General features: G+C 34.6%; 1 non-coding gene across 1 annotated transcript; it reads left to right on the top strand.

Moving 5' to 3' along the window:
* Positions 1-2,369: 2,369 nt before the first annotated feature.
* Trnai-uau (transfer RNA isoleucine (anticodon UAU)) lies at positions 2,370-2,440 on the top strand. The gene has a single exon. It is a non-coding gene; the product is annotated as a tRNA-Ile (tRNA).
* The last annotated feature ends 12,621 nt before the right edge of the window (positions 2,441-15,061 follow it).

Genomic DNA, 15,061 nt, shown 5'->3' with positions numbered 1-15,061 from the left:
ATTAAATAAATGTTTTATTACTTAATTTTATAGTATTTTATTTTATGGTATCTGAACCTTATGGCATCTTTCCTCCTAACAATATAAAAGAGTAAAGAACTCTATTTGTTTCTAGTACTTTTTGTTTTATTTTACCAGCTTTGTAAGTAAAAATTACCTGTGATAAACTTCACATTTTGACATATACATGTTGATTAATTTTGAAATGTGTATACATTTATGAAATCATTCCTGCAATCAAGGTAGTAAACAAATTAACCACAAAAGTTTTCAGGTAACCCTTGAAATTTTCCCTTCTTGCTCCTCTACCTCCCATCTCCAGGCAACTATTGATCTGCTTTCTATCACTATGGTTGAGTTTTCATTTTTTAGAATTTTTTGTAAATACATTCAGTATGTATTCTTTTATTTTCTTGCCTAGATACTTTCTTTCAACACAACTATTTTGAAATTCATCCATGCTTTTGTGTTTCAGTAGTTCTTTCCTTTGTACTTCTGAGTCGTATTATATTGTGTGTATAAACAAATTGGTTTACCCACTCACCTGCCAATGCACATATGGATTGTCCCAGTTTTGGGCTATGGACATACATAGTCATGTATGGGATAAATACCTAAAAGTAGAATGGCAGAGTCATATCAAAGATGTATGCTTAACATTTAAGCAACTGACAACACTTTTCCAAAGCAGTTATAAAATTTTATATCCCAACTATAATGTATGACAGTTTCAACAGTTCCACATCCTCATTAACCCTTGGCATGGCCAGTATTTTTTTACTTTAGCTACTTTTGTTTACACGTAGCAATATCACACTGAGGATTTAACTTGCATTCACCACCCCTAAATAATGATATTGAGCTCCTCTTAATATGCATAATGCCAACTGTATATTTTTACTGATGAAATGCATTCAAATCTTTTGCCAAATTTTTAAGTATTCAATGTTTTATTATTAAACTTTGAGAGTCCTTCATATATTCTATTTAAAAATCCCTTGTTATGTACGTGATTTGTAGATAGTTTCTCCAGTCCACAGACTGTGTTTACATTCTCTTAAATTTTCTTTTAAAAAGGAAGAATTCTTAATTTTCATAAAGTTCAACTTATCATTCTTTTAAACTGTGCATGTGGTGATTTATAGTTAGGAAATTTTTGTCTAACCCAATGTAACAAAGAATTTCTCCAAGGTTTTCTTCTAGACATTTTCTAGGTATAGTACATAGATTTAGATCTATCGTCCATTTTGAAATGTGTGTGTGTGTGTGTGTGTGTGTGTGTGTGTGTGTGTGATATGAGGTATATTTACATTTGATAGTTGAATCTACAACACTGTTGAAAAAGGCTATTCTGTTTCTAGTGAATTCACTTTGCAGGTGGTTTAAATCTACCTCCTTGCCATTTAATTTCCACTAATTTCAACTTTTGTTCTTTTTTCCCATGTTTTTTGGAGTAACTATTTTTTTTTAATTTCACACTATACTCCTTGTAACTTTTTTAACATTAATTTTTCTGGGGGGTTCTTCCATTTTGTGGCATACCAATTTTCACTTCTCATACTCTATATTCAATAGATATTATACTACTTCACAATTACTATAAGAAACAGAGAACAATAATTTCCCATATATAGCCTCATATTTGTGCTATTGTTGTTATACACATTTCTTCTAACTCTACAGTAAATTGTTGCTATTTTTACACTTAACAATTACCTTTTGTAAGATAATTAAATACTGAGAAAAACATTACTCTGTTTTTAATCATAATATACTTACCATTTCTGCTGCACTTGATTCCTTTGTGTTCATCCAGATTTATCTCTGGTAATATTTTCTTGTACTGGAAAAACATCATTTAATATTTTTCACAGCACCAACTGGTACAGTTAAACCAGAGACCCTGCATCAAACAGAAGACAAAGAAGGCGCAAACCTTCATCATGTTGGCTTAGGACCAGACTTCCTTAATAAGACTCCTAGAGTGCAAGAAATGAAAGCAAGAATCAATAAATGGGATGAATTCAAACTAAAAAGCTTTTTCTCAGAAAAGGAAACAGTCAATAATGTGAAAACAGAGCCTGCAAAGTGGGAGAAAATCTTTTCCACACACACTTCAAGTAGAGCACTAATCTTGAAAATTTGTAAAGAACTTAAAAAAATGTTACATCACAAATACAAAGAACCCAATCAATAAATGGGCTAAGCAACTGGGCAGACACTTCACAGAAGATATACAAGTGATCAATAAACATATGAAAAAGTGTTCAAAATCTGTAGTAATTAGAGTAAAGCAAATCAAAACAACTCAAATTTCAGCTCACTCCAATTAGAATGGCAATTTTCAAGAATACAAGCAATAAGGGGCTGGGGAGATAGCTCAGTCGGTAGAGTGCTTGCCTTATAAGCACAAGGCCCTGGGTTCGATCCCCAGTACCCAAAAAAAAAAAAAAAAAAAAAAAAAAAAACAAGAATACAAGCAACAATATTTGTTGGTGAGGATGTGAGGGAAAAGGCACACTCATACATTGCTGGTAGAGTTGCAAATTGGTGCAGCCACTCTGGAAAGCAGTATGGAGATTCCTCAGAAAACTTGCAATGGACCCACCATTTGACCGAGTTATTCCACTCCTCAGTTTATACTCAAAGGAATTAAAATCTGCATACTACAGTAATGCAGCCACATCAACGTTTATAGCAATTCAATTCACAATAGCTAGATTGTCAAACCAACCTAGATGCTCTTCAAGAGATGAATGGATAAACTGTGGTATATATACATGATGGGATATTATTCAGCCATAAAGAACAATAAAATTATGGCATTTGCAGGTAAATGAATAGAGTTTGAGAATATCTCATTAAGTGAAATAAGCCCATCTGAAAAATACAAAGGCTGAATGTTTTCTCTGATAAGTGGGTACTGTTACATAATGGGGGGAGAGGGTAAGGGAAGAATGGAGGAGAGTTGGATTGTGTAGAGGGAAAACAGAGGAGGGGAGGGGGCTGGGGAAGGAAAGATACTGTAATGAGACAAATATCATTACCCTATGTACATGGATGATTACACAAATTGTGACTCTACATTGTGTACATCCATAGAAATGAAAATTTGTACCCCATTTGTGTACAATGAATCAAAATGCATTCTGTTAAAATTAAAAAAAAAAAAGTGAGACTTAAGATTGGTTTGCCTTTAAATGTGACCTGGCATTTTTCTATCACAACTATTAATATCACTTATTTTCTATGTTAAACATTTTGATTATGATTTGTCTTAGAGAGGTTCTGCTGTGATCTTGTCTATACAGGGTCCTATATGCCTTCTATTTGTAGATCTCTATCTCATTTCTGATATAATAAAAGTTTCCTATTATTATCTCATTGAAAATGTTTTTGATGCCTTTAGTCCGTGCTTCTTGTTTTCTTCTATTCCAATGACTCTCAGGTTTGCTTTTTGTTTTGTTTCATTTTGTTTTGTATTGATGCTGTTCCAACTTATTTGTATATTCTGATCATGATTGTGCTTTTGGTTCATTTGTTTGTTTTTTGCTGTTGTTTCCTGATAGGGCATACTAAGTACTCAATTTCATGTACCCTGTCTTTAAGCCCTGAAGTTCTGTCTTCAAGGCTTGAAGTTTTATTTTCTATGCAATCTGATCTACTGATCATGAATTCAAGTGAATTTTTAATTTGATTCATTGTGTCTTTCATTTACAGGAATTCCAATTGGTTTCTTTTTGATACTTCTATTTCTTTAATGGAATGATCCTCCATATTGTATATATGCTCACTTAATTCATTCCTTAAATCTTCTTTTAGTTCATTGAACATTTTAATAATCTTTTTTTAAAAATAATCTTTCTCTGGAATTTCAGTCACTCCTTATCTGTGGGATCCTTTATTTGGGAATTATGAGTTGCAGATGGGTTTCTTTTTGTTTGTTTGCCTTTTACCTCATGTTTTCAGAGATTTTAGGCTTGTACATCAGTTGAATTGGATATCCTTTTCTCTGTATGCAGGCGTTATTCTGTGTGTAGTTACATTTTTGTTGTTCTGAGACTTATGTATTTTATATGAATATATGTCCAGCATTGGGACCTGAGATCTCCCTCTCATTGTTTCTCCTTGGGGCCTGGTTGTTGTTTTGGGGAATCCGTCCCTCCAGTTCTATGTGTTAAAGTATTTTTTAGGCTCAGGTGAGGTTAGATTGTGTGGGGAGTGAGATTTGCTCTTAATTAGCAGTGTTGTGAATATTGTTCAGCAGCAGGACTCTACTTTGTGAACTTGATGCTCCAATCACTTTTCAGCCCATCTTAGAAGAAGGGGGAGCCAATAATAGCACTAATGTTAGCAACAGTTATACAACCTTAAGATAAATATCCAGTGCCCACCTTGACATCTCTATCTCTAATTGCCAACTGTATAGGAATGGTGGGGTCAGCATTTAACATCAGTACTGATGATAGAAAATTGTTAACTAGATCAAGCATTAAACATTTGGTGTGTACCATATTATCCACTATATTAATCACAGCAACATGAATGGTGTAGGAGTAACTATAATTATGTAATTTAAACTGTATAATTCTATCAGAGAGTGGGATTACTGTTCCTTAAGTGAAGAGAAAATAGAAAGGCAAGAGAAAGTTCAAGATATTAAAAAAGTGAACAGATGTGAGACAGGAGATAGGTGACAGATTTCAACTTTAGAGAAGGAGTAAAAAAAAATTAACTAAAAATCATTAAAAATAAAAAAGGGGGATAGGGAACAGGAAAATTTAGCTATCGTTGGAGGAAAAGAGTGAACAAGGTATAATAAATGGGACAAAACCTAAGGTATGCACCAAAAATCAAGTGTAAAATTAAAATAACTCAAACCCATATATAATTATATCTCACCTAAGTCAAATCAAGGCTAAATAGTAAACATGTGCAGAAGAAAGCAATTAAATGAAAGTAAAAATTATATATGTATATCCCAAACATCTCTGTACAGTGAGAACTCACACATCCACACACATACACTCACATACCCACACACAAAATCTCACAGAATGAAAACATAAAAAATATATATAGTGAAATAATATTTTAAAAGATTTTAGAAACTTAAAATCTTTTAAAAGAAAATTAAAAATGGGCAAATACAGCAGAAAACTAAAGAGAAAAATCTTAATTAGGAATACAGGGTTTCCAGGTATGATGGAACACCCCTCTAACCCCAGCAGCTAAGGAGGCTTAGGCAAGAGGATCACAGGTTCAAAGCCAGCCTCAGCAACTTAGCAAGGCCCTAAGCAAATTAGCAAGACTCTGTTTCAAATTTAAAAAAAATAATAAAATAGGGTTGGGGATGATTCTCAGTGGTTAAGCACCACTGGATTCAATCCCTGGTACAAGAAAACAAGAAAAAGAGAGAGAGAGAGAGAGAGAGAGAGAGAGAGAGAGAGAGAGAGAGAGAGAGAGAGAGAGAGAGAGAGAGAAGGAAGAAGGAAGGAAGGAAGGAAAGAAGGAAGGAAGGAAGGAAGGAAGGAAGGAAGGAGAAAGAAAGAAAAATAAAGGGCTTGTGTCTGTTGAGGTGGTCAAAACTATTGACAAGAATGAATTTTCATGCTTTAATTTTATTTTGGGACTCTGAAACTCTTGGATCAAGTGCTCGACATTATTATGTCCAACCTTTTTGTGCTAACCTAGCTGCCAGCTATTGTGGCTATGAATCAAAGCTGGTTTTAGTGGCTCTCAGCTTCCCATCTTCCAGTATGGAGTTGTACAGACAAGAAAGTGCTGACCAATTGTACACTCATGTAGTGGGCATGGTGCAGAATTCTAAATTAGAAATTCCAGTAGTTGAGATTTAGTCTTGGCTGACCTTTAGAATTGTTGGTGGATATTTGAGATTTGATCCATGATCCTTGTTGCTGGGGATTCTGGTCTCTGCTGGTTGTCCTGGTGGCCTCCAGTAAAATCTTATTTTAGGGTGTAGAAGCTGAACCTCCACAGGTTTCACATTCACTACAATGAATATGAATTTCTGAATATTCACCCTAGAATGCAGATACTCCTGTGTGGCCGTTATAGGCATAGTCCCAAAAACTTTTACAGAGTGCCAGCAACAGAATTTTCTCTCCTTGATATCCAGAGGCTGTATGTAATAACACGATTTTCTCTGCTTCTATTTCAGTCACTCTGGTTTAGGCACACTCTGGGGGTCAAATAGGCTGCTTCTGCATTTTCTGGAAACTTCCTTTATGAGTTCCCGAACCTGTGTCTCTGCTTGATGCCAAGCAGTCATTGTGTGACCTGTTTATATTGAACTATCTGCCCATGGCCCAAAGAATTTTGGTTGATTTAACTCAAACACTTTCTCCACCCACTTGATCCATTAAGATCAGCTTGCCTTTTTGTACCACAGGTTCCCCCAAACCAATTTCCTTATTTTTGAATTTTTATGTTTATCCATTTTCCCCTCTTCTCTGCCTCTGCATCACCCTCACCTCAGCAGTCATGGATGCTGCCGCTGGTAGCCAAGCTGGCACATATCTAATGTATTGTTTCTTATGTTATGCACAAAGTTTCTGACTTTATGTGCATCTGTGGTTCCTTTTATTGTCCAGTATTAAGTGTCAGTGAGCTCCCTTAGTTATCCACCTCAGTGGGAAGCAGTCTTCTCAATTCTTAGGTCTGGTGCTGTGTAACTGCTTGGATATCCTTCCTCTGATCTGTCATCTATTCTCTCTCTCCTCTCTCTCTCTCTCTCTCTCTCTCTCTCTCTCTCTCTCTCTCTCTCTACTATATCTTATTGAACACATGGAATATAGTTATGTTAACTGAATATTCTTGTCTACTATCATTTGAGTCAATCCTGGTATAGAACTGATTAATTTTTCTCCTAATTATGTGTTATAGTTTCATACTTATTTGCATGCCTGGTAATTTTAATTTTTTATTGGATGCCAAACATTATGAATTTTTCTTTCTAGGGTGGCGTATATTTTTATATTTCTAGAAATATTCTTCAACTTTAGTCTGGGGTATCATTAAATGACATACTAATTTTGATCCTCTAGGGTCTCTAGAATCATACATTTAAGCTTAATTAAGTGGGACTAGAACTATGTTTATTCTATGGTTATGTGTTTTTCAAATACTAGACAAGTCCCTTCTTAGTACTGTCACTAGTATGCAATAAGTTATGAGCTATTTCACTCTGGCTGGTAGAAACAGACACAAAACCTGACTTTCTGAGAACTCAGTACGGTTCCCTCTAATCCTTCTCTCTCTCTCTCTCTCTCTCTCTCTCTCTCTCTCTCTGCTCTCTTTTCCAGTACTTTTCTCTAAAAACACTAATTGTCTTGGCTTTCCTAGACTCAAGCTCTGTCTTCTTAACTATGGGTATCTGTCATGTTCTTCTAGTGTTCCAGTGCTGTAGACTAGAAACTTTCTGAAAGCACTAAGCTGGGACAATCATAGATTTCAACACATTTGTAGAGATAACTGTGTTGGTTGCCTATGTCCAGTGTTCAGCATGTCTTTGTTTCACTTATTTTGTCCATTTTAGTTGTTTAATGTAGGAAGATAAATCTAATCCTTGATGTTTTTTGAAATTCTTTCTCTGAATTTTAAAGTCGCCTGTTTAATGTTCAAACCATGGCTAACATTCATTTAGGTGTAGCAAGTAAGGTAGAGATTCAACTCTATTTTTTAAGTCCCTAGTCAGTGGTACTAATGCTAGTATTTAACATTAAATGAAAATCATTTTTCAGGGATGGTGATATAAGTAATAAGGCAAAGTAAAAAGAATGTCCATGACAATGGTGAGAAAAAATCTGGAAATCAGTATATATAGAAATTTAAAAAGATGTTAAGAAGGCACACACCACTAAAACTCAAGTCAAAACTCAAACACCATTCTGACTGCGGAGAGAAGAGCCTGAATATACAATGGAGAACAGTATTAGGCAATGTGATAAGAATGTTCACAAGTACCTGAAAGAGGAGGCTAAAGTCAAAGCTACACAGTAACCTTCACTACGCAGGTCATTCTTTATGAAATGATGTGGTTAGGTACACCATTTGGGAAACACTTATACACAGCAAATCTGAATGAAATCACAAAATATGTGCCCATGTACACTAAACTAAACTCAGCTCTGAAATGTGTTTGACCTGCAGCAGATTTCTTTCTCCTTTTATTTTATTTCCTGAATTCATTCAGTATATTTGCATTTTTATTAGGACACTTCAACTTGAAAATTGTATTGTCTTATTTCTCTTAAAAAATATAATTTAATACAGGGAATTCCTTTTCTCATATAAAAATATTTGACTATAGATGTTCACTTCAATTTACTCATTCTTGTTAAGTTATGGACCTTCATAGGCACTTGAATTTGTCCACCTGTCTAGTGTGGGAAAGTGTGTTAATCACAGTAAGCAGAATATTTGGAAATAAAAGTGGAAAAGAATGATTGACTCAAACTATAAATGGGTACATATGGAGGAAACAATTTAATGTGTATTGAGTGACTATTTTGTGCCAATGCTTATAAGATTTAATCATCCCAATAGTATTATAAAATAAATATTACCCATATCATACAAATAAGAAACTTAAGGTGCATAGAAGTCAAGTCAGAAAATTTACCCAATGCCATCCAGTTAAAAAGTTGCTAAGGCAGGATTAAAACACTTATACATCACCAAAATTCTCCATCTTTCAATGGGTTCCCAAATCTACTTAGGTCAACAGATTCAACTGTGGCACGTTGACAATACTGATTTTGAAGCCCTGCCACTAGAATCTGCTTTGATGATTCATTACATCTGTAGAAGGGACATGAAATCATCCTTTTAAAAGTTTTTCATGCATTTAGATTGTAGACTACCATTTTGGAAGCATTTGTTTTGCCTTTCATGAAGGAATCTGATTTACTAGACTTTCTTTGAACTTAATCCTACTGGCCCTAAGGAAGGTGAGTGATGTAAATGAATCTGTATTCAGAATTATTGGAAACATAGAGGATAAATTAGAGTGAAGAGATTGGAAGTGAGGTGAGTTAAAAGATTATTGCAGTACTTCAAAACCAGAATGAAGGCAATAGATCTCATTCCAGTGCTGTAGAATATATGTCATCAGAGGTAAGACTATTCTGGAAAGATTCTTTTAATATTTCCACTCTAAAAAAATCTGAACTATAGTACATTGGATGTGTATCACAGCTGTTTTCATGTCTTACTGAATCTATTTTCTTTGATAGTGTGTTGGCAGTTTGAAATCAACCATGGAGACATGGAAATCAGCACACAAATTAAGGCATTTTCGTTGTTTTTGTTTTTTAGAAACAGCTGGTAAATACTTATACTACTAAAGTTAAACTCCTTAGGACAAGGCCCTTAGTTAATTTATTTCATGTTCTTCAGCTACCATTAGTCGTGTTCTAATGTGCCTCTACTACTCTGTTCAAAAAAAAAAAAACCTCCTTTAGGTTGAAAATTTATCATACACAAATTATTAATTATTTATATATTTAAAACACTTTAATTTTTGCGCTCATTTTATTTACCTTTATTCAAAAGGTAGTTTCATTCTAATTGTTATTTTTACAGAATTTTTATTCTCCCCTATATTTATAAGGCACTGGAAGCTTTTTATAATATTATAGATAACATCTTGTTCAAAGAAACCCATGCAAGCTCTTATTTTCACTCTTTTTTTTCCATATCTGTTTTCAAATAGGACATTCTGTAGTAGTAAAGATATTACTGTACCACAACATGATGGCAGGGTACTCACATTACAGAGGAGAGCAGGCTGTTAAAAAGTTAGTGGTATATGAACATTTTTCAGTTGAAAGAACAATCACTGCAAATAGCAGCTTTTATGAGTGAAATAACAGAGTAGTGTGGGGTTGTCACTAAATGTCTGCAAAATTGGCAAATACTGCCAGTTCACTCTCTGGGAGTTAATAGCAGCCTCATTTTAACAACATCTGCACTTCTTTCTCAACTATAGTTTGTGAAAAATGATGTTTACAACTACTTAGGTTTAATATGTAGATGTACTTATATATCAAAAGTAAATTAGATGTAAGTTATTTAATTTTTTTTGTTCGTGTTGAACACATTCTCTCCAAGTGGTATGAGTTAAGAATGAATAGCTTCAGGGATTATATATAATGGAATATCCAACTTCTTTCACACCAGGCTTGTTTCATTTTCTCCTTTAGATCCATGTGACTGAGGATCCCAACTATCTGAAATGTGTTAGGTAATGGCAAAAGTTGCTGCTTTCAGCATATTTTCTACTGGAAAGTCCTACGTAGGTGCTTTTTATTAACAGACCACATTCCTGGAAAAACATCTCTTTTTCCAACCTTTGAAATTGCTAGTTGACCTGTAGTAAGTCTTTGCTCAGCAAATAGTAAAGAAAGCTGTATGTTCCTTGTTTGGCAAACTCTAGATACCCAGAAGAATAGATCTTTAGCCACATTTAAAATTAAAAGAGAAAATAACATTGGTGATAAGGATGTATGATCTTGCTTCTTTCATTAAAATATCTGTTTCTAGCTATTTCCTCTATAAAGTACCAGGGAAAAAAATGAGATCATTCAAAGAATTCTCAGGAAATTAGTCATTTAAAAAATGTCTAAGCTTAATTCATCAGTGGCTCTTATATTCTAAGTTGACTATTTTTCACTAAATAGCCTCCTACTACCTCAAAAGGATATTATCAATGTCAACCCATATACATATATTATTTGTGTAAATTTTTAAATCCACATAATCTCAAATACTAAATTTGTATTTCTTGAGCTAATAACATTATTTTCCAATATTGATAATACCTACAAACGTTATTCCCTTGAGGAATCACAAAAGCATTAAATTATGGTAATCACCTCTATGATACATTGCAGCATTCTGAATAAAGTACTATTATATTGCCAATCTCTCAAAATGAAAAGAACACAAAATTAGCCAATATGAGGAATGTATAGATCTAGATTTGAAACTCAGCTTTGCTTTATTATGTGGTATAACCTTGAGTGCAGTTATTTTGCTTCTATATTCTTATCTATAAAATAATAGTTATCTTACACAGCTGCTGTCTTAAATGAAGTATATGTGTAATGAAACCAAACAGTATTTGACACATGGTGAGTGCTCAATAAACTGTAGGTAAGAATTTATATAATATTATCATTGTTCTTACTTTAGTAAAATGGACTTTTAGGATATTGACATAAACACTCAGAGGCTATTTTTTATGTAAATATTGTAAATTCTTATTTTGTAGTAATACAGTTGGTAGAGAGATGACATGGACAAGTGGTTAATATGTGCTCTAGATCTAGGATACCTGTATTATAATTTTGGTTTTACTATTTGTCAGTTGTATGAGTATTCTCTATGCTTTGGTTTCTTAGCATAATTGTTTTACAATCACAAAAATTATTGTAAAGACTAAATGGGTAAAATTGCTTAAAATTGTTAGCAATATTCCTGAGATATAGTAAATACTCAGCTATCAAAATCATCAAAACATAACAATGAATTCATTTTTCATTCACAATGACTAAAGAGAATAATAAAGCTGATTAACATACATTTAAGCAATAGAAGTACCAAAAGGGAATACTGGTTTTAGGTAAGTAGCATTTTACTAAGTATCATTAATAGTAAATGATGGTATTATTGTTATTATTAGAATTGGTCTGGCAAACCAAAGCCTGTCTTGTTTTCATGGACCACTTTTCTTCATCCTTGTATGGGCTACTTCTCTTCATTAGAAGAAAGATATCATACCAAACTGGCAATTTGGTCTAGGCTATTATAATTTGGACAGAGTTTCATGGCCTGTAGATAGGATCTTGTTTCAGAAGGTTACTAGGAGTTGGGTAGTTTTTGTTGTTTTGTTTTGTCCTGTTGCTGGGTATTGAACCCAGAAACTCAAGCATGCTAGACTTTTAATAACTCTATCACTGAGCTATAGTCCAGCCCCTGGGAAGTTTAATTGAGCCCTCTTTCAAGTTGGAAAAAGAGCCCAAGATCAAGGAAGGCAGCAGAATTTTAAATGACTGGATAATATTTATAGATTAGAGAATGAAGACATTCAACTTCATAAACTAAGTGAAAATAAGTGTGGAATAAAAGTGTTGAAGTTTAGGGATCACATTAATAAGTATTATCCTCAATGACTCTTTATCACAGGTACTAATTAGAAGCTAAAACACGAAGGGGATGTGGATTGCAAAGGAAGGCTGGAAAGCAGACAGAGAAGCCCAATACTTAACACGGAATCACTAGATCCTAAGCTCTATTCAGTGGTGTGACTGAAGCTATGTACTTTCTGCCTAGGTACTGGTAGTCATTAGTACCAACCAAGACATATATGTAGAGGAGAAAACAAAGACATGCATCTCTTTGGCATGAGTTTCATCTGGAGAAGAAATCTACATGATGCTGCTTGATAAATTTAAAAGCAATAAGAGTGATGTCATAATATGGTTCAATCCTCTTGAGCCCATTGAGGGATAACATATCTCCTAATTAGCAACATATTATGATTATACTTTTCTACGTGCTTAATAAAAATACTGTGCTGAATGGAACTGAAGCAGATAACTCATTTGTCTATGTGAATGTCTCTTTTAGACAAAAATTAAATTGGTTGGTATTATTGGTATTTCTTAACTCAGCTTTTTTTTATAGAACAAAGAATGGCAAAAATGTAAAAGTACTAGGTCTTTAGGGTAATGGGTCATTATAATCTAGTGCAGCTACTAACACAGACAGTTACTCAGTCACATCCAATTCAGCTACAATTCACTGGAGACACAGTAATTCAGAGCTGATGAAATCTTTAAGAATTTAGATGTCTTTATCTCTTGGTATTATGGTTGACATGATAACTATCTAAAAATCAGACTCTACTTCTTAATGAACTATCTTTAATTTATAAGGTACTAAAGTTAGAAATGTGGAAAATATTTTAAATTATTTAATTAAAATATTGCCATTTGACTAGATTTAATTTAGGTGTACATATATGTGTAATTTACATAGATAATTTTGTGCATAAGAAAATATTCGTTTATAATGAAGAAAATATTTTAAACCAATGTTAGATTAGATTCAATATGCTGAAATTATTACTATTTTAACTTCCCTCCAAAACTTGTTTTCTAAACAGACTTGAGAATTTTACTTTTAATCAAGAAGGAAATTACATGTCTCAAAACTTCTACTTCAACCAAGTTGGAGAAGAAACAGAGATGACATTTTTTACTTGCTCACTTCAAACAACCAAAAAGTAGATAAAATATATGAAATAATGACTTTAGAATACTGAACATCAGGCAAGAGAAGAAACACATAAAACAAACGAGATGTATAATCGTCTTTGCCAACTGTTTTGAAAGAGTTTTCAGGCAATGCCATACAAATAAGAGGAACCCAAGCAGAGTCCAGTGGACTTGATTTGAGGAGATATTGTTGAGAACAAGGAAGACCAAGGTTGCTAGAATTTAAATGATAAACCAGAGAGAAGTGACTGGTACATAGTAAGAACCCTAGAGTTTTTCATAAAGTCCTATTTTAGAAATTTGATATGTTTATATTGATTAGCACATACATGTGAAGAAACTTTGTATCCAGGAAAACAATTACCAGAAGGAATTAGAAGCAATGATGTCATTCAGATACACAGGGCTGACAAAATTGACTATTCCCATCACCTACACTAGAATATTCCTTCACTCCCAGAACTCTGAGTAGAGTAACCATAATCATCTTGTATCAGTAGTAGGAAATAATTAATTCTTCATTAAACTCTACTCTGGTCACATCCAACAAATCTTAAAAACAGGACCTCAGTGAATCAAACTGCTTCAAAGTAATATAACCAGGACCAGAATCGAAGCACAAAAAGATTTATAAGAATACAAAAATAACCAATTCCCAGTAAAGATTACTCACAATGTCTGGAATTCAGTAAGAAAATTAACAAACAAACAAAGAATATGAAAATATAACCCATGACTCATGGTAGATGGCACAGTAGAGGAGGTTGCTTTCCAAACTGCTCCATGGTGTGAGACCAAGAAAGTGGATAAATAGCTTATCAGTGATGTAGGTGAAAGAGGAACCTTCTGAGTCCCCAGAACAGCCTGGGGACTCAGAAGTTTGGCTACAATAAAATAAAAGAAGAAAGACCATGGCCAACGCCAGCCACTGCTAGAGCTGATCCACCACCAGCAAAGCAGGGAGAAGGACTAAGAGAACCCGCATTTCAGGTGAGACCATGGTGTGTCTTGGTACAGAGAAATCACAGATCAAGGACACTGCTGGACTGATCCAGAGGATATGCTACACTATATCTTCATGTGGGAAAGACACTGGGATTCTCCCAGTTGTCCATGAGTGTCAAAATAGGAGTCAACATTCTGCTGAGCTATGGTGGCTGGCAGCTATGGGAGCAAGTCCATGAGCCCAAATGTGGGAAATCTGAACTGGGTCCAAAAAGCAGACCTGGCAGATGCACACCACATAACTCAGAGTATGCCTATAAGACCAGGAGAAAATTAAGCACAGAGAGTGTTTTACCCAGGAAATTAAGGGTCATAGAGGTGGGAGAGATCCCTGGTCTTTCTCTCTCTCTTTGAGTATGGTGGCTTGCAAGATCAGCTGGGGTGGGCTGGGATTTGATCTGGTGGGCAAGAGTGAATGTGTGCTTTGGAACTGAACCCAGGAGACTGGGACGGGTGGGATCCATGGGTGATGGAGAGTGGAAAGTATTGGATCCTCCACTGCATGAGTGGAACCCAGGGAAGACTCCTGGGGTGCAGTCTCCCAGTGTGGATTAGCAGCTACCATACCCTAAACATGTGCTGATTTAAAATCTTCAAACCAATCACCATTCAATGAAGCACCTGGGGCCTGCCTGGACCTAAACTCCACCTTTAGGAGCTCTGACTCTGGGAACTCCTCTCACAGAACTCTATAACAACCCCACCATGAGAATAGGCCAGAAAACACTCTCTGATCCTCTCTATCTCACACT

This window comes from Sciurus carolinensis, chromosome X (assembly GCF_902686445.1).
Source record: "Sciurus carolinensis chromosome X, mSciCar1.2, whole genome shotgun sequence".
Lineage (NCBI taxonomy): Eukaryota > Metazoa > Chordata > Mammalia > Rodentia > Sciuridae > Sciurus > Sciurus carolinensis.
The sequence above is the reverse complement of the archived record's forward strand: the minus strand, read 5'-3'. Positions and strand labels throughout refer to the sequence as shown.